At 38.0% G+C, this 25,262-nt stretch overlaps 1 protein-coding gene across 1 annotated transcript in view; it reads left to right on the top strand.

Moving 5' to 3' along the window:
* The window catches only part of CCDC192 (coiled-coil domain containing 192), a gene marked incomplete at its 3' end in the record, with an annotated part of 200,558 nt that overhangs the window by 136,633 nt on the left and 38,663 nt on the right, over positions 1-25,262 (top strand). The window lies entirely within an intron of this gene.

Raw genomic sequence — 25,262 nt, 5'->3', positions numbered from 1 at the left:
GCTTAGAGATGTGGATTATTACCTTGCCCCAGGGCAGATGTGTGTGGCAACCTGGGCAATCACCCCAGGGCGCCTGCGCAGCTCTGGTGCAGTGAGGCTATTTCTCTGCTCTGTGGCAGCGATAGCAAACCTCGTTCTGCCTGGTGGATCTCTTGCAAAACTATGATTCCTTGGGATGAATGTCTTCCTTTGATGTGCAGCACTCTTGTAAAGCCAGGAACATGCAATTGTTCTTACTCCTGCTTCCTTTATTACTCATAAGTAATCATGAAAAAAGAGGAGGAATGTGGAAATAGTGAAGGAGGAGAAAGTAGGTGACGTGGTGGCCGCAGAAAGTGAGACACTCCCAGCATCCTGACCACATGGGGAACTGTTTAATATGAGTTTGGTTTTAATTTTCGATTTTGAATAGCACTTTCCCGAGATTGAAATGGCATGTAACACCATCACTTTGAAATGCAGCCTTTTCTCTTTCCACAGAACAACATAAAGACAGTTTAATTTGCTTTCACCACCTTGAAACCTAAAAGAATAAAATCCAATAGAGAATATTATGCATTTAAAGGTCTTTATTCTAAGGCATCACGGCCATATTTCAAATTGGTTGCATAAGAAGAAACAGATGATGATTGTACGGCACATTGGAGAAAGTTCTCCAGCTCACCTGAGAGAAGCTTTCAACTTCTCAACTGTATTTTGAATCTAGTGGAAAAAAAGATTTTATTGCAAGGTACCTACTTCTCATTACTCTCATTTTTGACAAAAATAATATCATTTGCTATCTAATGATGATTTTGTCCCTTTGAGAGTTTGATGGGTCAAAATTAAAATAGTACTGAGGAACGAGGACTCTAATGGTTGTGGAGGGATGTTAGAAAACATTAAATCCCACCTTTGCTTCTTTGTCCATTTTTTCTCTATATTTTTGTTTAAAAGGGAAAAAAAAACTACCTGTACAGGAAAAAACAAAACAAAACAAAAACCCTAATGTATTATGAACAGATATAAATTTAAATAAAGTCAAGTACTCCAAGGTCAATTATGGATGAAAGCAGGGACTCCCTTGTCAACCCATGTGTTGCTTCTTTTATTTGGTGGAGAATCTGAGTCAGTGGACTGACATACAGCAGGAAGGTCTTAAACCAAATATTGCACAATCTTACTCTCCCATGGGTCTCATGCAGCCTCACCCTGCATTCAATAACCCAGGAGACTGTCAAGGCCGTTGTGGCCCCAGAGTAATATGAACTCTCATTCTCAGAGACTTTGGTCACCTTGCCCTACCTCTCAATTGATTTGAAAGTAAAGTCTGAAAAGATGTAGGTAACTTTAACACACAATGAATCCCATTGAACCACTGGACAATTAGGGTTGGCCCAGCTCCCACACACAGTCCTTGACCAGAACACCACTCCTTCCCTAGTTAGTCCTGTGTCCTTTTATAAAATGCTTGTTTTTGGTTTTCAGACATCTTTTTGTTAATGGCAGATGCCCCCAGTTATAATAGCTTAAGGAGAAAGGGTGATTTACTGGCACAAGTGTAAACAAACTAAGAAAGTGCATGCCGTCAGCCTTAGAGTCCCATAGATTCAGGGTCTCAGATCCCATCAGGGCACCTGTGTCTCTCCACTCTGCTTCTCTCTGCATTGAGACTTTCATTCCCTCAAATGGGATGTCAGGAGAGTCTGGACACATGGCCACAATTAATTAAGGGCTGCCCTCCTTATCTCTCCTCCAGAGAGGAAAAAAAGCATTTTCCCACCAGCTCCAGTTAGAAAAAGTGCAAGAAAATACCCTGTCCTGTTTTGGGTTGGGTACTCATCCAGGGCCATGAATCAATCTTTGTAGCCAGGGGTGGGGAAGTATGGTTGGACAAGCCTGGTCATGCACCAGCCGCAGGGCGGAGGGGCACAGGGAAATAAGTGGGGGGAAGGAGGATGTTGTGACTAGTGGCTTCCAGAAGCACAGAGCTGGACTGGGAGAAGAATACTTCCTTAAAGGAAGGGATAGCCCATTGCAGGAAAGAAAGAGTGAGGCAAAATCAACATGTCCGATCCACTTTCAGCTGGTAATCAAGTTAAAATATAATAAAATGCTTCATGAGTCACCCATCCATGTGTATTTGCACTTTTTAAGTAAATTCTTCTTGATGAACAAAAGACCTTCATGATCCAAGAAATAAATGTCCAGCAGTATAACTTCAGACCCCATAGTAGATGGAGAGTGAACCATTTTGGGAAAGGAGACCCCTTCCAGCCTCCATCAAGGGACAGTGTGGTCACCTACTCTGAAAGCCAATCTTATTGTAACAATTGAAAATGCAAGAGGGGAAAAAGTGTTGATTCTAAGTGACATGCTATCTGGATTACCATGAAGCTACTTCTCTGCTATAGTTACACACCAGTGCCTATAGTTATAACAAACAGATTAAAGAGATGGATCCAAATAAATTAGAATTTATTTTTATGCAAATGTGCACAGTTTTCCCGTTTGGTTCATTTTCTAAGTAAGACTATTTATAAGGTTGCCATTCAACCTCTGATCAGAGGAATGTCCTGGAATACTAGGAATACTTCTTCTTCTTTTTTTTTTAATTTTGCGGTACATGGGCCTCTCACTGCTGTGGCCCCTCCTGTTGCAGAGCACAGGCTCCGGACGTGCAGGCTCAGCGGCCATGGCTCACGGGCCCAGCCGCTCCACGGCATGTGGGATCTTCCTGGACCGGGGCACGAACCCGTGTCCCCTGCATCGGCAGGCAGACTCTCAACCACTGCGCCACCAGGGAAGCCCACTAAGGAATACTTTTAAGCATGTTCAAATTGAGGAAACAGTGAGCTACCAAGCTTTTTTTTGACATGTAAACACAGGAAAACTATTTCATTGGCTATGTACTTAAATTATCTCCAAGGAAATAAATGATTTTAGTCAATGGAAAGTTCAACCAAAAAGAAAAACACATTTATTATAAAACTGGTGCTGCAGGAAACTTACTTATAGCCTTATCCTTGTTTGTTGATTTTACTTTGTACAGATAATCACGGCCCAGGGCAGATTCCTTGCCTCATCTCCACAACCTGCACCTGAAGTGCTCACAGTTTAATTCACTCACAGAATTCAGTGAAACGCCTATTATACCCGTTCAAAGCTTGAGTCCACCTTTTGGTAAACATTAGTAGGCAGGAACCTAAGGTTAGATTTCAAAACCATCTTTGCTCCCTTTGGTTTTGGAGCACAAAGTTACTTTGTAAAGGACCTTGGTGACTAAGTCCTGCCGTTGGCACATGAGCATCAAGTCACCTGCTAAGATGAAAGCTTGTATCCTTGACCAGAACATCGGGGACCTGGTTTATAGACTTCAAGCTAGCATACTAAAGGGAATGCACTCTTCTGGATTTTATTTTCCTTTTAATTCTTTTCTCTTTATATGCACAGCTGGTATATCAAATAACGTATATCTAGTTCCCACAGGCAAGTTCCCATTGTCCCACTGAAAGCCATATCAACTTTAAGTCATCTCTTGGTTTTACTCTCATTAAGAAGACTCTCCCAGGTAGTACAGGTACATCCCAGGGCATTACCCAGGGCTCATGGTCTGAATAGAGCCAAACACACTTTTGAGAGAGGCTTGTAATAGGATTGACTTTTCAGTGGCACAAAATTATTTTTAAACACTATCCCATTAATTTTAAGAATCATACTTGCTGTCCTACACAATTATGAAAGTCAGGAGATATATCTCTTTGCCAAAACCCCAGAGCCAACTCTAACTAGCATTCTAAAGAGTGTCTTTTTATCATGATGTCCATCCCCAGGCACTCAGCCCAAACCTTCTCTCCCTCTTTTTATTCTCCTCCTGCAAACCTCCTTGGGATCAAAACTCTTACTGCAACTAGATGTTAAGAAAACAGGCGGGCTTCCCTGGTGGCGCAGTGGTTGAGAGTCCGCCTGCCGATGAGGGGGACGCGGGTTCGTGCCCCGGTCCGGGAAGATCCCACATGCCACGGAGCGGCTGGGCCCGTGAGCCATGGCCGCTGAGTCTGCGCATCCGGAGCCTGTGCTCCGCAACGGGAGAGGCCACAACAGTGAGAGGCCCGTGTACCGCAAAAAAAAAAAAAAAAAAAAAAAAAAAGAAAGAAAAAGAAAACAGGGATTTGAGGGTGATAAAAATGTTCTGGAATAAGATAGTGGCAACACTTGCACAGACATTGTCAACACAGTAAGACCACTGAATTGCACACTTTAAAATGGTTAACATGGTGAATTTTTTTTTTTTTTTTTTTTTTTTTTGGTATGCGGGCCTCTCACTGCTGTGGCCTCTCCCGTTGCAGAGCACAGGCTCCAGACATGCAGGCTCAGTGGCCATGGCTCACGGGCCCAGCCGCTCCGTGGCATGTGGGATCCTCCTGGACCGGGGCACGAACCCGCGTCCCCTGCATCGGCAGGCGGACTCTCAACCACTGCGCCACCAGGGAAGCCCGACATGATGAATTTTATGTTATGTGAATTTTATCTCAGTTAGGAAAAAAAAAAAAAAACAGTGATTAAAATAATCCTCACAAAGATGTAATGCCCTGTCAAGTGTATTTTAATGAGAATGCTTTGGGCCTAAATAAAATCTTGCCTTGGTAGAATTCCAAGCTTTTAGAGAGCAGTCATGTTAATATTTATTGGAGTAAGGCTAGTCTTGAATAGTTCTCCATTTGTGTCTAGTTTTTTAAACAATGCCATCCTCTCCTCTTCTACGGTCTCTCAGCACAGCTCTTGGAAAGGCTGCTATTCCTCAAAGTAGGAACCAATTTCTTGACCAATAGTTCTGCATACAATCTTCTTTTGCCATTGAACACAGATTTTTTTTTTTTACCTGTCTACCTAGAGTTTTCTAAGAAAGTAACAAGGAGGGCCCTGGGATCTCACTGTTTCAACTGCTGGGACTTTGTCAAAAGCCCTGCTCACCACCCATGGCATCAGATTGCGTGAAGCTCAGTGTGACATTTGATCAAAGCACAAACAGGCAGCCTGGACTTTCCTATTGCTGCCAACTGTGTTACTGCCTTGATGGAAAGTGACAAGAACTCAGGGAAACAAAAGGTGGAGATTTTCCCACCCACATAATTATCCTTACATTTGCAGAAAAGAGTTTTCTTTTAGGCACTCCTACTGAATCTTTAGATACAGAAACTGTTCCACAGTGGGATATTTTATATTTAGGCCAATAAACACCAGAAATTAACATTAGGAAAAATGAGAGAATGTAGGAATAAGGTGTACTTTTTAAGTATAACAAGTTCCTAAGGAGTTGTAGTATTTACCTCATAGAAATAGTTTATATTTATCTTTATAATCCCTAGTCTCATTCAGAGATTACCTGCCAGGTTGCCTCTTCCTTTGTCCACTGAAGTCTTCCTGAAATAGAGCTGTTTCCTGGAATAGAACCCCAAAGCCAAAGTCTTCTCACTGATTTCAGAAGTTCCCTCAAGGATAAACAACTCCTCCAGGAGTCCCTGAAAAGCTTAGGGACTTATTGCAAGAAGATCCCAAGAAAAGTTACTTATTCAATATGTACAAGTTGAGGGTGGGTCTAATTTTCAAAAGGACATTCCAGAGGCCTCTAGGCCTAAAAATAACTCACATAAAAACTAGTCGTCACTCAGGACTTTGTTGGTTGCAAGTGACAGAAACCAAAATGAAACTGGTTTAAACAGAAATGTATGAGCTGCTAAGGCTGGCAGTGAGGCTGAGCAGGGTTTCTGGACTGCTCATTTGGCTCTTCTTTGCCTATTGGCCCCATTTGAGCTATTGCAGGCACAGATCAGGAAAGGTCCCCTGGTTGCCCTGGCTTATCAATCTTTGGTGAACATCAGTTTCTGCCTGCTTCGAACTACTTCCCCCTTCTTTTAGTAACAGAAACATGGTTTTCCTTTGGGGAACTATGCCTCTCCTGTTCACTGCAGTCCAGGGGGACTGTCAATCAGTGTCCCTTTCCTGCTTAACCTAGGTAAAGGCTTGTGACTAGCTGAGCCAATCACACTTGCTTTTTTTCTGGAACTTGAATCTTGAGCTGAGTTGAATGAGGGAGGGCAGAAAAAAGCTAGAGCTAATTCATTCCGAAGGTTAGGCCCTGCCGCCTGAAGAAATTGTCTATTTTGATACCCATATTCTTGAGGCTGACTTCATGAGGTCAGGTTGTTAAGCTTTCCTTCAGCACTGAGAGATTTCTCATATCCTTACAATAAACTTTTTTTGCTTAAAGTAGTCTGCATTGGCTTATAATACTTTCAACCAAAGAAACTTAATTTGTACCCAACTAAAGGGAACAGAACTTCTTTCTCACAGAATCTATACAGAAATCTCAAGGAAGCCATTTGACTGACTCTACTTGCATCGCCCTTGGATCAACTGCTATGGCCAAGGCAATGGGATTTTATCACACCTGGGTCATGTGCCAGAGGTCAAGGGCTAGGGGACACTATCAGATAAAAGATGGGAAAATTTTCTGGACAGAAGACAAAAAAAAACCCCAAATACTTTTCACTGTCCCCTTTAATCTATTTTAGTTAAAGCTCATAAACTTGGAGAATACGGCCATGAGATGAAGATCAGTTTTATCTTGTGAGGAAAGTAAAAAATTTCTCTTCTTTCTCTCCCTATCATTTTCAAAGTGCATATTTAAGCCCTTTCCTTGCAAAAAGTCTGGAAATCTATTTATTTTATAATTAGCAAAGGGTAAGAAGATCCATTCTGAAATTTTTGGTTGAGGTCCAGTATTTGCTAGCTATATCAGCTGTGGGAATTCAGTGATGTCAGGGTCCCCTCCCTCCTTTGTTTGTAAGACTAATTTTGGAATTATACTGTTATCAGGAAATGGTGCTCCCTTCCTTCTGTCCATCCCTTAGGAATAGTTTTTTTTTTAATTATTATTATTATTTTTTTAAGTCTCCTGGATTCTGTATCCAGAGAGTTTGGATGAAAGGGCAAGCACCAGCTAAATGTCAGACAAGGCACATGGGAATTGGAGCCTGATCAGTTTCAAAGGTTTCTTACTTAACCGTGGAAACTGCTATGATCACCAGAAGAGCATGTGCTATTTGGAAATACTGCTAAAAAACTCAGACCAGAGGCGAGAAGGAAGATGTTTCCTTCCAAGCAATGTGTAGAGAAATAGTGAGCACTCCTTTGTCACACACAGCAGATGGAGATTTCTTTGTCAACAGAAGATAAACTGGAGGGTCTGAGGTTGCAAACAACTGTCAGTCAACTGTAGATACTGGTGCAGCCGTTCCTGATACCAACTTCTTGGTGCCAAAGTACAAAAAGAGAACGATGTTCTCTCCTGTATTCCCCAGAAACCACAATGTTATTTTATTTAATGACTCAGTGTTTCCTGATAGGAGGTTGAAGTTAGAGGCTAGATACATTGGTCATATGCATAAATTTGGAGGAATGAGTGGATACTTGTGGGGGGCGTGAGCTCATCAAATCAAATTTAGAAAGGATGCCTAGGACCCGATTATCCTGGAGAGGTGGAAAACTTCTCTTTGAAGACACAGGATTTCTTTCTGGTCAGTGGGATTGGGTTCAATTTATACTCTTATGTATATATTAGATACATATGTGCAGTGTAGTAGTCTGGAAGAATATTTGTTTTTAAAGATATACTGCCTTGGACCAGATTACCCTACTATGCCTTTAATTTTTTTCAATTAAATAAAGCCACAATTTGATACTGGACAAAGAACATAGAACTAAGAAGAAATAAAGAGCTAATGTAAGAGGCACAGCATTATTCCTGATTTGCTTAATATGCATTGGATCCAGGAGAAGTGTGTTAATCATGCTGGCATAATAATCAGTGCCTGCAAGATCTGAAAACATTATTGCTCTTCTGCAGATGCTTTCCTTAATCCCAGAAATTATCACTGAGAATGTTGCTATGATTTTCCAGTAAGACCTGAAGTCCTGCTATGACAAGCTGTCATTTCAACCTGGGCACACTGTTAGAACATCTGTTCCACAAAGATAGACAGTCTAGACATTGTCCAAAGGCCCCTTTTTTCCTGGGTCATTTCTAGTGAATAAAGAAGGAACCCTGTTCCTATTCCAGGGAATTTTGTATAGAACTTGTCAAACAAAGAGGAGAGGAGCCCTCAGCCACAAACAGAAATTGTATTCTCATAAAGTGATCATTTATAACTCCAAAAGGTGAATCTCTGAGGTCAAGGAAATAAAAGGATGCAAGAGAGGTGGTGGAGAGATACACATATGCTTCATGCATAGATGAAAACAAGAATTCTTATGAGTCCTCAAAAGCAGAACAAGCATTACAAGACTCAGGTCAGTAGGATAAAACTTACTTAGTTCTATAGAATCATAATATTACCTTAAATCTTAAAAGCTCCTAAATTTAAAAAATAATTGAATGGCAAAATTTTTATCACACTGAACTGTCTATGACAGGATTCTGACCTCAACTGTTTAACAAATCATCCCTTCCAGGCCCTTATCCCAGCTGACCAGAGTAACAATTTTGATAGCTCTTTAGGGTGAATAGGTTTTTCTAATTCAAGATGAGTGCCAAGACCTTTCATCTTGTGCCCTGTTGCTAAGTAAATTTCTGACAAAAGGTAGTTTCAATATGCTTTTACTTTTTGTAATTTATGCCACCACCAGAAACTATTCACTTTCATTTATAGTAATATATAATGTTAATTAATTCACATATAACTGTTTTTAAAATATTACCTGCAGTTTTAAAATGAGAACTCTTTTAAAATAAACTTCATTTCAAAGTTTTAATGTCTCATATATTTATAGTGATTATATTATTAGAACTAAAAATCAAAACACTGCCTGAGTTCTAACATATAAATTTACATCCATACTCAAAAATATTTGAAACCAGGACCATGCTACAGAATCCTAGATGTATTATCATGATACTGATAGTTAAACAGGATTGCATGAGAGAGTGGAAATGCCACATTTACCTAACTGATGTTATTTGTGGATCTGAGCAGATAAGAGCCTTGGGATCTTAGAAGTGAAGGTTAGTGGAATATAATTAACACCCCAAATTCAAGAGAACATCGGGGTACAATGAGGAAAATACAAAGCTGACTACTCTGAAAGTAAGAATCAGTGCTTATCTTTTTAAATTGTATCATCAGAAGAGAAAATATTAGAAGCAGACCTTGTATAATCCATCTATCTTAATGCTATAAACATCTTCAGATGCAAGTGGCTGATCTTTCCTTTTTTATAACCATAACTTTTCCATGTAAGTCCCAAGAGTCAGTAATTGAATTTGAGAAAAGACGTCCTTTTGAGGTTGCTTTGATCTAAAGCCAAAGGGAAGCAATTTATTTAGCAGAAACTGTGGGTTCTAAACAAAGATGTATATGTGGGAATATTGGCAAACAAAATAAAGTACCTTAATTTCTTTGCCAATAAAGCAGTATCAAGATGCTAAAAATTCACTTCAGAATAAATTCTTAAGAAAACAGAAACTGGTTGAAGGTTTTCTTTTTTCCTTCCCCATCAGTACATGCTAATGAACACTTTAATTTATATTATATAAAAAGGCTTTGGTCATTCTTTAAAAACATTCCCAAAGAAAAATGAAAGACTAGTCTTTTATTGCCTCAATTACATCATTTCCTTTTGCTTAATTTAAGGCAATAAATTAATATTCTTATCCTTTTTAAATGACTGATTTCACACGTCTTGCTACATTAGTGAAAGTTTATGTATATTATTCCTTGATTTATTACATGCATCTACTGTATTAAACACATTGCTTATGAAAGTTAAGCAAGAATAAAAAAACTCGATTGAATTTCAAATCGAGGCAGGGTAAAAAACATAATACATAAAGATTACACTAGAGAAATAAAATCCACATGAAACAGATGAAGTCCAAACCTAACTGAAAATTTGTTTTAGCATCTTTATTGGAGTATAATTGCTTTACAATTTTGTTAGTTTCTGCTGTAAAACAAACTGAATCAGCTATATGTATACATATATCCCCATATCCCCTCCCTCTTGCATCTCCCTCCCACCCTTCCTATCCCACCCATCTAGGTGGTCACAATGCACCGAGCTGATCTCCCTGTGCTATGCAGCTGCTTCCCACTAGCTATCTATTTTACATTTGATAGCGTATATATGTCCATGCCACTCTCTCACTTCGTCCCAGCTTACCCTTCCCCCTCCCCTCAAGGCCATTCTCTACATCTGTGTCTTTACTCCTCTCCTGCCCCTAGGTTCATCAGAACTTTTAATTTTTTTTTAGATTCCATATATATGTGTTAGCATACGGTATTTGTATTTCTCTTTCTGACTTACTCCACTCTATGACAGACTGTAGGTCCATCTACCTCACTACAAATAAGTCAATTTTGTTTCTTTTTATGGCTGAGTAATTGTACACATTGTACATATGTGTCACATCTGCTTTACACATTCATCCGTTGATGGACATTTAGGTTGCTTCCATGTCTGGGCTATTGTAAATAGTGCTGCAATGAACATTGTGATACATGTCTCTTTTTGAATTATGGTTTTCTCAGGACATATGCACAGTAGTGGGATTGCTGGGTCATATGGTAGTTCTAATTTTAGTTTTTTAAGTAACCTACATACTGTTCTCCATAGTGGCTGTAACAATTACATTCCTACCAACAGTGCAAGAGGGTTCCCTTTTCTCCACAACTTCTGCAGCAATTATTGTTTGTGGATTTTTTGATGATGGTCATTCTGACCAGTATGAGATGATACCTCATTGTAGTTTTGATTGCATTTCTCTAATGATTAGTGATGTTGAGCATCCTTTCATGTGTTTGTTGGCAATCTGTATATCTTCTTTGGAGAAAGGTCTATTTAGGTCTTCTGCTCATTTTTGGATTGGGTTGTTTCTTTTTTTAATACTGAGCTGCATGAGCTGCTTATAAATTTTGGAGATTGATCCTTTGTCAGTTGCTTCATTTTCATTTTCTCCCATTCTGAGGGTTGTCTTTTGGTCTTGTTTATGGTTTCCTTTGCTGTGAAAAAGCTTTTAAGTTTCATTAGGTCCCATTTGTTAATTTTTTTTTTAATTTCCATTTCTCTAGGAGGTGGGTCCAAAAGGATCTTGCTGTGATTTATGTCAAAGAGTGTTCTGTCTATGGTTTCCTCTAAGAGTTTTATAATATCCAGCCTAACATTTAGGGCTTTAATCCATTTTGAGTTTATTTTTGTGTATGGTGTTATAGAGTGTTCTAATTTCATGTTTTTACATGTAACTGTCCAGTTTTCCCAGCACCACTTAATGAAGAGGCTCTCTTCTCTCCATGGTATATTTTTGCTTCCTTTATCAAAGCTAAGGTGGCCATATGTGTGTGGTTTTATCTCTGGGCTTTCTATCCTGTTCCATTGATCTATATTTCTGTTTTTGCGCCAGTACCATACTGTCTTGATTACTGTAGCTTTAAGGTATAGTCTGAAGTCAGGGAGCCTGATTCCTCCAGCTCCGTTTCTCTTTCTCAAGATTGCCTTGGCTATTCGGGGTCTTTTGTGTTTCCATACAAATTGTGAAATTTTTTCTTATAGTTCTGTGAAAAATGCCATTGGTAGTTTGATAGGTATTGCATTGAACCTGTACACTGCTTTGGATAGTATAGTTACTTTCACAACGTTGATTCTTCCAATCCAAGAACATGGTATATCTCTCCATCTGTTTGTCTTGTCTTTAATTTCTTTCATCAGTGTCTTATAGTTTTCTGCATACAGGTCTTTTGTCTCCTTAGGTAGGTTTATTCCTAGGTATTTTATTCTTTTTGTTGCAATGGTAAATGGGAGAGTTTCCTTAATTTCTCTTTCAGATTTTTCATCATTAATGTATAGGAATGCAAGAGATTTCTGTGCATTAATTTTGTATCCTGCTACTTTACCAAATTCATTGATTACCTGTATTAGTTTTCTGGTGGCATCTTTAGGATTCTCTATGTATAGTATCATGTCCTCTGCAAACAGTGACAGCTTTACATCTTCTTTTCTGATTTGGACTCCTTTTATTTCATTTTCTTCTCTGATTGCCATGGCTAAAACTTCCAAAGCTATGTTGAGTAATAGTGGTGAGAGTGGAAAACCTTGTGTTGTTCCTGATCTTAGTGGAAATGGTTTCAGTTTTTCACCACTGAGAATGATGTTGGCTGTGGGTCTGACATATATGGCCTTTATTATGTTGAGGTAAATTCCCTGTATGCCTACTTTCTGTAGGGTTTTTATCATAAATCGGTGTTGAATTTTGTCGAAAGCTTTTTCTGCATCTATTGAGAGGATCATATGGTTTTTCTCCTTCAGTTTGTTAATATGGTTTATCAAATTGATTGATTTGTGTATATTGAAGAATCCTTGCATTCCTGGGATAAACCCTACTTGATCATGGTGTATGATCCTTTCAATGTGCTGTTGGATTCTGTTTGCTAGTATTTTGTTGAGGATTTTCTCATCTATGTTCATCATTGACACTGGCCTGTAGTTTTCTTTTTTTGTGACATCTTCATCTGGTTTTGGTATTGGGGTGATGGTGACCTCATAGAATGAATTTGGGAGTCCTCCCTCTGCTATATTTTGGAAGAGTTTGATAAGGATAGGTGTTAGCTCTTCTCTAAATGTTTGATAGAATTCACCTGTGAAGCCATCTAGCCCTGGGCTTTTGTTTGTTGGAAGATTTTTAATCATGGTTTCAATTTCAGTGCTTGTGATTGGTCTGTTCATAGTTTCTATTTCTTCCTGGTTCAGTCTTGCAATCTTGTACTTTTCTAAGAATCTGTCCATTTCTTCCAGGTTGTCCAGTTTATTGGCATAGAGTTTCTTGTAGTAATCTCTCATGATCATTTGTATTTCTGCAGTGTCAGTTGTTACTTCTCCTTTTTCATTTCTAAGTCTGCTGATCTGAGTCTTCTCCCTTTTTTTTGATGAGTCTGGCTAATGGTTTATGATTTTGCTTATCTTCTAAAAAAACAAGCTTTTAATTTTATTGATCTTTGCTATTGTTTCCTTAATTTCTTTTTCATTTATTTCTGATCTGATCTTTATGATTTCTTTCCTTCTGCTAACTTTGGGGTTTTTTTGGTGATTCTTCTTTCTCTAATTGCTTTAGGTGTAAGGTTAGGTTGTTTATTTGAGATTTTTCTTATTTCTTGAGGTTTCTAAAATCTTGAGGATTTTATTACTATAAATTTCCCTCTTAGAGCTGTTTTGCTACCTCCCATAGGTTTTGGGTCATCATGTTTTCATTGTCATTTGTTTCTAGGTATTTTTTGATTTCCTCTTTGATTTCTTCAGTGATCTCTTGGTTACTTAGTAGCATATTGTTTAGCCTCCATGTGTTTGTATTTTTTACAGTTTTTTTCCTGTAATTGATATCTTGTCTCATATCATTGTGGTTGGAAAAGATACTTGATATGATTTCAATTTTCTTAAATTTACCAAGGCTTGATTTGTGACCCAAGATATGATCTATCCTGGAGAATGTTCTATGATCACTTGAGAAGAAAGTGTATTCTGTTGTTTTTTATGGAATGTCCTATAAATATCAATTAATTCTTTCTGGTCTAATGTGTCATTAAAGTTTGTGTTTCCCTATTTATTTTCATTGTGGATGACCTGTCCATTGGTGAAAGTGGGGTTTTAAAGTCCCCTACTATTACTGTGCTACTGTTGATTTCCCCTTTTATGGCTGTTAATATTTGCATTACGTAGTGAGGTGCTCCTATGTTGGGTGTACAAATATTTACAATTTTTATATCTTCTGCTTGGATTGATCCCTTGATCATTATGTAGTGTCCTTCTTTGTCTCTCATAATAATTTTTATTTTAAAGTATATTTTGTCTGATATGAGAATTGCTACTCCAGCTTTCTTTTGATTTCCATTTGCATGGGATATCTTTTTCCATCCCCTCACTTTCAGTCTATATCTGTCCCTAGGTGTGAAGTGGGTCTCTTGTAGACAGCATATATATGGGTCTTGTCTTTGTACTCATTCAGCCAGTCTGTGTCTTTTGGTTAGAGCATTTATTCCATTTACATTTAACGTAATTATCGATATGTATGTTCCTATTACCATTTTCTTAATTGTTTTGTGTTTGTTTTTGTAGGTCTTTTCCTTCTTGTGTCTCCTGCCTAGAGAAGTTCCTTTAACATTTGTTGTAAAGATGGTTTGGTGGTGTTGAATTCTTTTACTTTTGCTTCTCTGGAAAGCTTTTAATTTCTCCATCGCATCTGAATGAGATCCTTGCTGGGTAGAGTAACCTTGGCTGTAGTTTTTTCCCTTTCATCTCTTTAAATATGATCTGCCACTCCCTTCTGGCTTGCAGAGCTTCTGCTCAAAGATCAGCTGTTAACCTTATGGGGATTCCCTTGTTTGTTATTTGTTGCTTTTCCTTTGTTGCTTTTAATATATTTTCTTTGTATTTAATTTTTGATAGTTTGATTAATATATGTCTCAGTGTGTTTCCCCTTGGATTTATCCTGCATGGGACTCTGCATTTCCTGGACTTGATTGACTGTTTCCTTTCCCATTTTTGGGAAATTTTCAACTATAATCCCTTCAAATATTTTCTCAGACCATTTCTTTTTCTCTTCTTCTGGGACCCCTTATAATTCGAATGTTGGTGCATTTAATGTTGTCCCAGAGGTCTCTGAGACTGCCTCAATTCTTTTCATTCTTTTTTCTTTATTCTTCTTTGAGGTAGTTATTTCCACTATTTTATCTTCCAGGTCCCTTATCTGCTCTTCTGCCTCAGTTATTCTGCTATTGATTCCTTCTAGAGAATTTTTAATTTCATTTATTGTGTTGTTCATCATTGTTTGTTTGCTCTTTAGTTCTTCTAGATCCTTGTTAAACACTTCTTGTATTTTCTGCATTCTATTTCCAAGATTTTGATTCATCTTTACTATCATTACTCTGAATTCTTTTTCAGGTAGACTGCCTATTTCCTCTTCATTTGTTCAGTCTGGTGGGTTTTTACCCTGCTCCTTCATCTGCTGTGTATTTCTCTGTCTTCTCATTTTGTTTAACTTACTGTGTTTGGGGTCTCCTTTTCACAGGCTGCATGTTCATAGTTCCCATTGCTTTTGGTGCCTGCCCCTAGTGGGTGAGGTTGGTTCAGTGGCTTGTGTAGGCTTCCTGGTGGAGGGGACTGGTGCCTGTGTTCTGGTGGGTGGGCCTGGATCTTATCCTTCTGGTGGGCAGGGCCACGTATGGTGGTGTGTTTTTGTTGTCTGTGAAATTAGTATAACTTTAGGCAGCCTCTCTGCTAATGGGTGGGGCTGTGTTCCTGTCTTGCTAGTTGTTTGGCATGGGGCGTCCAGCACTGGAGCTTGCTTGCCTTTGGGTGGAGCTGGGTCTTAGTGTTGACACGGTGATCTCTGGGAGAGCTCTTGCTGGTTGATATTACATGGAGCTGTAGGTCTCTGGTGGTCCAATGTCCTGAACTCAGCTAACCCACCTTGGAGGCTCACGCCTGACACCCGGCCTGAGCACGAAGACCGTGTCAGTCACATGGCTCAGAAGAAAAGGAAGAAAAAAAGGAAAAAAAACCAGATAGAATCCTAAACCAAATGGTAAAAGCACAACTTTCTACCTGTCAGACTGGCTGCTGTTCAAGATTTCCAAGCTGTTGTAATTCTGAAAGTCATTCTCATCTCTGCTCTTCTCCAGTCCTTCTGAAAATTATGAACCAGGAACTAATCTAGATCCGTGGATTTCAGTAGTAAAAAGCAGTCCAAAATGTCTGGCTTCATGGAGTTTATACAGGAGCTGAATTAGCCGGCACTTTTCATCTTAGACTTCCCAGCCTCAAAAACTGGTCTTCCTAAAGCCAGGCCACCTGCAGCAGCAACTTCTTCTCGTCAGGGCTCTCTTAAATTAGATTTTCAATGCCGCTTCCATGAAACTCTTGGCTTAGCTGGGCAGTGTGGCTGGGGGTCCGACTCTGGCCACCACCATCCACTCAGGCCTAATTGAAATGTTACAGCCATGTGCAACCATGAGAAATTTCCCCCAAAGTGTCACTCTGCTCGGTTCATGAAGGCTCTGCACCAGCTATTTCTTCTTTGTAAGATGCCTTAACCCTTTACCTCTCTCCCAACCCTGTCCCCTTCGTGTCTTCTGATCCTTCTTCACAAAGTCTTTTGCAACCACTTCCATGACCACTACCATCTCCCCACCCACTCACTAGCCTTTCCATGAATCTTGTGCATACCACAGTCATAACATCTATTATATAAATATCTCTTTATCTTTCTTTACTAACAGACCTAGAGTTTCCTTGAAGAGAAACAGAGATGGCATCTTACTTTTTCTTTGTGTCCACAGCCTAGCACAGTGTCTGATACTTGATAGTCATGAAATGTTGGATGGATAGACATTAAATAAAATTTAATGGAATTCTGTCCTATTGTTCTGTTGCCTAATATGGTTATGAACTCCTACGCATTGGAGAAAGTTTGCTTATAAAATTAAAAATTTAAAGCCAACCTGAGTGGCAGATTTACCAGGGAATAGATTGTACTTTCAGATTGCCAGTAATATCTGTAGGACCACTAGCACAGATGCTGGCTCCCTGGTAGAAGGAGATTATCAAATCCTAGGATTGATTTAAAGTATTACTGATTCTTCTACACTGTACTGTAACAAGCTGATATTGATTTATCTCCAACTATGTTATTTTATGACTCTTCACTTCACCATTTCAACTCATACTATGGTAAATACATGTATTTAGATGGCATAAAATCTAGGACTCAGGGTTCAGATCCAAGCATTATCATTAAACTGGCCAATCCTGAAAAAGTAAACTGAACATTAGATCCAAAGTCCTTTCTATTCTACTCTCTAAACTGGCTGGCCTCCCTGCCCTACTTAGCACTTTTGCCCAGCACCCAGCATCCTTGTGTTGGCTGTAGTCTATGCCTTCTGACCCCGCACATCATGCATACCACTTCCTGAACTCTTCGTGACCTCCACTGGCCCTATCAATGACCAACAGTTTAATGATTATTTATTTGGTTCCAATACTCAAGGTGACTCTTAAGTTCTCACTCATTCTGTGATTAATCAATATGTCCCTTGATGTACATCTGTTGCCAGCTGCTTTAAGTAATATCCTGCCTAATCCCTGTCCAGCTTGTAGGATTCTCTCCCCTGTAACCTGATATTCCCATCAAGTTGGTTTAGTTCCAAAAGATACCAAGATCTCTTAAGAATTCAACCTTCAGTAGTCTGGTTCAAGTCAACTGTTGCTTCCTTTCATTTAGATCTTGATTATCTACCCCCTGGTCCTTCACAAATATTCTTGTTGGTTTTATTCTGTAACCATCTCAGTGCCTTACATTAAAGGCAGGTTAATTATGCAAGAATATAGTTTTGGTAATGTCACTTTCATAGTGAGAAATACTTTAATGGCTTCTCATTGTCTGTGAAATAAAGGTCATATATTTTACCCTGACATTCAGAGTTCTCCATGAACTGGCCTCAACATATCTTTGTAGATTTCTTAAAACCTCCTTTTACCTACTCATATTCCCTCTCTCCATCACTTGCCTGACAAAATATCTGATAGAAACCCTCTATCTCTGTTCTTCATATCTGCTGACAAAATAACAAAACCTGCCTGATTGGTTTTACTTTGTTTGTATGACTACAGACCTCAGATGAGCATGAAACTTTTCCCAGCAGAACAGCTGTGATTTTTTTCCAGTAAGTTGCTTTCTCACTCTCCTAGACAACTATTCTGTACCCTCCTGTCTCTTCTCAAATCTCCCTCTCTTCCTGCACACTTACACCCAGCTGATGACCTCACTTGCAACTCACTGAGAATATGCGGGTCATCAAATGGAGACTCTCACCTTTCCACTACTGACGGAATTTAATTCTTGCTTCATGTGGTCACCTGTGTTCTGATTGCCTTCTGTTACCAGTGGAGAAAGTGTCCCTCCTCTCATTCAAGGTTCTATCCTCCTACTAGTGCTCCAGACCCCGCAGTTCTCACCTTCTTAGGTACGTCACTTATTTAACCTACCTCACACTTGCATCATATACTCTTTACTAGCTCATTCCTATCTGCATGGGAACATGTTGGTATCTCACATCCCTGCAAAAACTTCTTTGGTTCCTCATCACTCAGTACCATTTTCCCACTCTTATTCTAAAGTAAACAGCTCCAGCCTGTCTTGACTTCCTCACCTCCCTCCCATTTGCTGTTTAATCCACCTCAATCTTGTTTTTCCCACCCCATTTAGATGATGGTATTCCACTGAAAGTACTCTAACCAAGGTCCCCAACTATCTTCATGATGTCAGACCCAATGTAAACTTTCCTGTGTTCATCTTACTTCAATTCAGAGCGTCACACCACACAGATGATCACTGCTTTGTTCTTGACACATTTCCACTCTTGGCTATATCAAACCACAGAGTCCTGGTTTTTCTTCTTCCTTATTTGTTACTTCTCTAATGTGTTGAATTCTACTTTATAGAACCTCTGAAAACTTTCTAGACCTAGTCCAGAGCCCCCTCTTTCTCTCAAATTTCAGTTTTTCCCTGGATTGTCTCATTCATTCTCATGGCTTTAAATATCACCTATTGTCTAATAATTCCTAAATTTGTATCTCCAGTCCAACTCTCTCCCTTTAACTCCAGATTCATTTGTTTGCAGGTCAACTTTACATTTTCTCTTCCAACCTAGCCATGCTTCAAAGATGGTCTTACACTGTCTTCTCCCATCTTAGGCTGTGGCACCACCATTTACCCCGTTACTCAAGATAAATAAATTGGTAAAAAGAAAAGTTACAAATTGGGATAAGTGCAGTGAAGAAACTACACGGAATTTTATGATATAAAATAAAAGTTGGAGTACGGTAGAGAACATTTTGATGAGGTAGATCAGCAAAAGCCTCTTTAAGAAGGAGATGACATTTCAACTGAAACATGAATTATGAGTAGTAGTCAAGCATATAGAGAGGAAGAGGACAAGCACACTCCAAAAGGAAATAGCAAGTATAAAGCTATTTCAGGGAAACAGTTTGATGTATGTTCACAATAGTAACAAATCTAATATCCCTGAAGTGGAGTAAGTAAATGAAGGGGAAAGTGCAGGGGATGAGTGTGTAAAGAGGGGCAGGGACTAGATCAAATGTAGTATTTCAATAGTCCAGGTGAGAGGAAGTGGTGGTATGGACCACAGAAGTAGAATTGGAGAAAATGGATTTAATTTAAAAGTGTTACTGTAGTATAATACACATAACAGAATATTTATCATTTTAACCATTTGTAGGTATACAGTTCAGTGGTATTTAACATATTCACAATGTTGTATAACCATCACCACTATTGATATCCAAAATTTTTTCATCATCTCCAACAAAAATTCTGTACCCATTGAACAATAACTCCCCTTCCTTCCAGCCCCTGGTAATCTCTATTCTACTTTCTGTCTTTATGAATTTGTCCATTATATGTACTTCATATAAGTGGAATCATATTTATCCCTCTGTTTCTGGCTTATTTCACTAAACACAATGTTTTTAAAGTCCACCCATGCTGCAGCATATATTAAAATTTCATTTCTTTTTATAGCTGAACACTATTCCATTGTATTGCATGCCATATGTATATGCATATGCCTTTTCTTAATCTAAAATTGATTTAATCTTTATTTTGGAAAAAGAATTAGTGAGACATGGTGATAAACTGGATGTGGGGGTGAAGGAAGAAGATGAAGGTAACAAAGATGAGTCCTGGGATTCTAACTCGTGAAAAGAAGTGGCAGGAGATTAATTTAATAAAATGGAGAAAACTTGAGAAGGATATTCATTTATCCCAATCAAACTGAATTAGAATTCATAACCTCCTGGATGGAGGAGGATTCTTGATGGATGAGACCCCCCCACTGGGTCTTAAATGATACATACGAGTGTTAACCATGTTGAGAGATATGCATGAGACGGGGTGGATGCAAAAGAAAATTCAAAAAGAATGGACCAAATGATAAAAGTCATGAAGATCTTTGTTTTGTTTCTGTTTCTGGAACATCCTCCCCTAAATGTCTAAATGTTTCCTGATCTTCAAGTCCAAGGTGAAATGCCCAGCTCTTCAGAACCCCTTAAGCACTTATTTGTGCTCTTTTAATGGTGTTTATCAGCTTTTAGCTTATCTAACAATTTTTGTCCATCTCTTCCTTATTATACCATAAGCTCTTTAAGGGCATGCATTACATCTTTAGCATATTTGTGTCTTCCAACAGTATCCAGTATTGTTGCCTTGCATAAAGAAAACTGTCAATAAATGTTGGTTTTCAGCAGAGAATCATCATCAGGAATGATGATGATTTATAGCCAAGAGGCTATAAAGAATGTTGGTTACAATAGTTATTATTTGAAGATTTTTAATTGTGTTCTTTTTTTTCAGAATTAAGTTGTACAATTATCTGATGCCATTACATTTTTGGAGCAATGGAGGAAGCCCCTAAGTTAAAGAATAAATATCATAGAACCTCACTATCTCAAAAGAAAAGCTAGACAATCCCGAGATAATTAAGGGGCTGTTTTTTGTTGTTGTCATTGTTCTGTTTTGTTACTATGTAAATCTAATCATTAGAAAGATTAATTCCTGGATAGAACTAGCAGTAGAGAAAGGTACAGATGTAGTCATTTCCAACTTGTATAAAAATTGGTTTAGTATCTAAGATGCTGACATTAGTTGAGATGCAGCTTAGATTTCCAAATACCTTAATCTACGTGAATTCAAAATGTACTTCCATAATAAACAGAAGTACTTGCAAGTGTGTATATAGATTTTAAGTACATAGGTAATATGGAGAGAATTTAAATTTTATCTTCACTAACTTTAATAGTTCACTTGGCAACTAGCAATGTGATCCTCTGACATCATCTTATTATTATTTTCCAGTTTTACGTGGTATTGTTTTACATGATGTTCTAAAGAGAACCTAGATTACTGTGGATTTTTTAAAAAGACTTAGAAATCTGTATTATAGTTGTACAAATGTGCAAATAAAGATTTAAAAAGTCAAGAGTCTGGTTAAATATAAACCCATAGCTCAGGGTAAGGAAGAGAAAGAGTCTAGAGTAGGTTTATGTGAAAATAGAACAGAAAATAATGCTCTCCATTGTTTTGAGTGACAAAGAATTGGCGGGAATCCCAATACCACAAGAGACAAGATTAATATTAAGTATATCCGTCAACATCCTGTTTGAAAATCTCAGCCAGGATCTGAGGTATCTGAAAACATTCATAGTGGGTTTTGCCTAGGAATGAGTCATAGTCTCTGTAACAGAAAGCCCTAAAATATCAGTATAGGATGTTAAAAGTAAAACAGACTTCAGTGATCATACTGTCCAACTCCCATGTTTTACAGATGAGAAAACTGGGGCCCAGAAAACCCTCTCTCCACTCTGCAATACTGGGAGGCACCAGGAAGTAATGGACAAAATATGGACATTGGAACCATGCAGAATTAGGTTCAGATCCCAGTTTGGTCATTCAGACAAGTCCCTTACTATCTCCGAGCCTCAATTTCCTCAGCTGTAATATGGGAATAGCTACTTTACAGGGTGGTTGTAAGATTATGAATAATGTACATAAAGTATCTGGCACAGAGAGAATCAACAAATGCCAGGTCTTATTACCCAAAATCCTGGATTCATGGCAGAACAAGGATGCCCATCTCAATCCAAGTGTGTCTTCAATATACCTTTAGAGATTCCCCAGTCAGTAAATCTCTTCTCAAAAACAGAGTGAACAGAGAGGGTGGTAACCCTTCTATAAATACTCAGGCCTTTAGTAATCTGGAAATATCAAGTGAGTCCGTCAGTACTGTATAAAATGCTGAATGGAACTTCTAAAATTTTCCAGGACTTCAATATAGCAAAGGATAGTTCAACACAAGGGGTAGAAATCTAATAACTTTGGGATAACACCTCTTAATACAACTGAAGGAATCTTTCTGAACTTAAGCTTTTATACTTAAATATGCGTGGGAATGGGGTGTCAATGTTGCAGATATGTATGCGAAAGGAGGTTTTGGCAATTACACAATGGTCTATTTTTTTTTATTTAACTATAGTTGATTTACAATATTATGTTAGTGTCAGGTGTACAGCTTCAGATCCTTTTCCATTATAGATTATTACAAGATATTGAATATAGTTCCCTGCGCTATACAGTAAACCCTTGTTGTTTATCTATTTTATATATAGTGGTATGCATCTGTTAATTTCATACTCCTAATTTATCCCTCCCCCTTCTCTTTTCCCTTTGGTAATCATAAGTTTGTTTTCTATGTCTGTGAGTCTGTTTCTGTTTTGTAAGTAAGTTGATTTGTATTGTGTTTTTAGTTTCCACATATAAGTGATATCACATGATATTTGTCTTTCTTTGCCTGACTTACTTCACTTAGTATGATAATATCTAGGTCGTCCATGTTGCTGCAAATGGCATTATTTCATTTTTTTATGGCTAAATTATATCCCATTTTATATATATACCCCATCTTCTTTATCCACTCATGATAATGTACATTTAGGTGCTTCCCTGTCTTGGCTACTGTGAATAGTGCTGCTGTGAACATTGGGGTGAATGTATCTTTTTGAACTAGAGTTTTCATCTTTTCCAGTTATATGCTCAGGAGTGAGATTTCAGAATCATATGGTAACTCTATTTTTATTTTTTTAAGGAATCTCCATACTGTTCTCCATAGTGGCTGCACCAGTTTACATTCCCACCAACAATGTAGGAGGCTTCCCTTTTCTCCACACCCTCTCCAGCATTTATTATTTGTAGACTTTTTGATGATGGCCATTCTGACCAGTATAAGGTGATACCTCATTGTAGTTTTGATTTAATGGCCTATTTTTTTTAATTCAACAAAATTGCATTAGATTTATCTAACATTTAAGTTGGAAAAAATCCAAACCTTCAAAGATCAAATGAATTATACAGAGAGGTAAAGAAAGATTCCTAAAGGCTTTATGATTTGTAAAAGAGTGAGAGAGCAGAAACATTTATTTGTCCTAATTAGCTATCTTTACTGTATATGTCATTTCCATGTCATCATGGAAACATAAGCCCTACAACTTACTGGATGGACTTAAAAACTACAGACAATCTGATTGCTCAGATTCTTTAGTCCTGTCTAATCTTAACTCACTTATATGGACAGAGTCATTAGCCATGACATGTTAAATGAGGATGGACAATTTAAGTTTCTACAACCAGGCATCTGCTCTGCTATATATCTTCTTAGTATTGTCCCTTTGAAACCAATATGAATGTCCTACGCTGAAGCAGAATTAAGTCTATAAGGAAATACCCTGTAACTAGCTTCTCTTAGTTATTACTTATGTTGTCTCCAGGTGCCTAGAGTTGACAATATGATAATATAGAACTGGAGACCTGTGAAACGTAGAGGATATACAGGATTTGGGAACTAGAAAGGATCTTAACAAGGCCACAACTTAGCCTACAGGCTAAATCTAGCCAACCAAAGTGTTTTAATTGTTCTTTAAAGTATTGGCCCATGCTATATGTTAGATATTTTGCATTAGTTGCAACCATTTAACAATCAGATTTCCTATTACAAGCAGGATCTCCAGCTTCTCTTGAAAAGTTGAACACTCAGGCAATCCTGAGTCTGAATTCTTTCCTGGCAACTTTTGGTTAGAGCTGAACAGTGCCAGCCCCCTTTCCAGTAGCCCCATCTCCCGTCTCTCCCAGTAGGTTAGCCAGGCCAACTCTACCCATGGTCCTTAACTTCACAGCTCCTGATTTAGTCTAAATGATATTTGACAGAAGAGAAAAACCAAAGCCCAGAGAGATCAAAAGACTGAAGCTAGCTCCAGAACCCAGATGTCCTAGTCAACTATGGCTCTCCCATTTGAGAAAGTCTTTAATGAGTATTAGTTTGTTAACTACTTCTTAAAAGATGAATAAACACAAAAATACAATCTAGAGCAAGATTTATGAGAAAGGAAACATTTAGGTAAAAAGCTGTGCCACCTCAGACAAAATATTACTGATTATCAGTGGCTACTTAGCTTGATATTAGGTTACAAATGTATTTTTAGAATAAGGCCTAATTATTATCAGGCAATTGGCTCTGTATGATTTTTTTAAATAAAAATCTCTAAATTGGCTTTATTTGGATTTCAAATGTTAATATACTAAAAAGTCACCTGGAGAATTAGTGGAATTTAAATTCCTAGGCCCTTTCTAAAGACATTCTGAGTTAGTATGTCTGTGTTGAGATGCAGGAATTTGCATTTCTGATGATATCACAAGTGATTTATTACATTTACTCATTAGACTTTCACTTCTGTTCTGATCTTAAGCTCTAGATCTTAAGCATGGTACTCTGTTCCTCTTCATTCACAGAACAGAAGTTTCCTGTGGTCCCTGATTCTTTTGGTTCTTTTTCTATGTTCTCTGCTTTGTGCTTTATGGGGGGAAATACAGAAACAAAGAGACATCATGACTGGTGCAGTATGAAAGCTCTAAATGTAACTACCTAAATGTAATTGCTCAATCTGAATGCTTTTACCACAGTGACTAGGTTACTAATATACAATATAGCCTACCCACTCTACTGCTCCTCTTTCCAAAGAATGGTTTCTCTGAATTGAAAAAAAAGATTCAATTCAAATTGAAAAAATTTTCCTTTATGAACAAAGTCTACCAGAAGATTTTATAACTTTAGTTTGAAACTTCAAGTCAACTTCTTTTGTGTTTCTTCCCTAAAACTTGTATTCTTTCAAGGTTTTATACTTTATCTTCTACACCTTTTAAGCAGATGTTTAATATAATCAAACAAACACTTTTACACAGTAGTTCCCTCACATATGACCATTATTTGTTTCCACCTAATTGAACTGGATCTCATGTGCTATATTATATCAGAAGCCACTTAGCTTACCTTATTTAAACAAATTTTAAAGACAAAAATTCTATATTAAGTCTCAAAAAGTAAAAAAAAACAAAAACAAAACACAAACAAAAAATTCATTTCTTAGAGGGAAGAGGCTGCAGAAAAGGAATATGTCTGTCCACAATCAATCCATATGGAAACTGCAGAAATAACACCATATTACAGAAGATAAAGAAGAGGAAGAAAAAAAACTTCATCAAAGCATTGAGCTGAATTCCCAGTAGAATAGTTCTGAATGTGAAAGTTAAGGCTCTCAGGTTATGAGTGCTTACAATA

The sequence above is a fragment of the Mesoplodon mirus genome, assembly GCF_964341445.2.
Source record: "Mesoplodon mirus genome assembly, chromosome: 5".
Taxonomy (NCBI): domain Eukaryota; kingdom Metazoa; phylum Chordata; class Mammalia; order Artiodactyla; family Ziphiidae; genus Mesoplodon; species Mesoplodon mirus.
The sequence above is the reverse complement of the archived record's forward strand: the minus strand, read 5'-3'. Positions and strand labels throughout refer to the sequence as shown.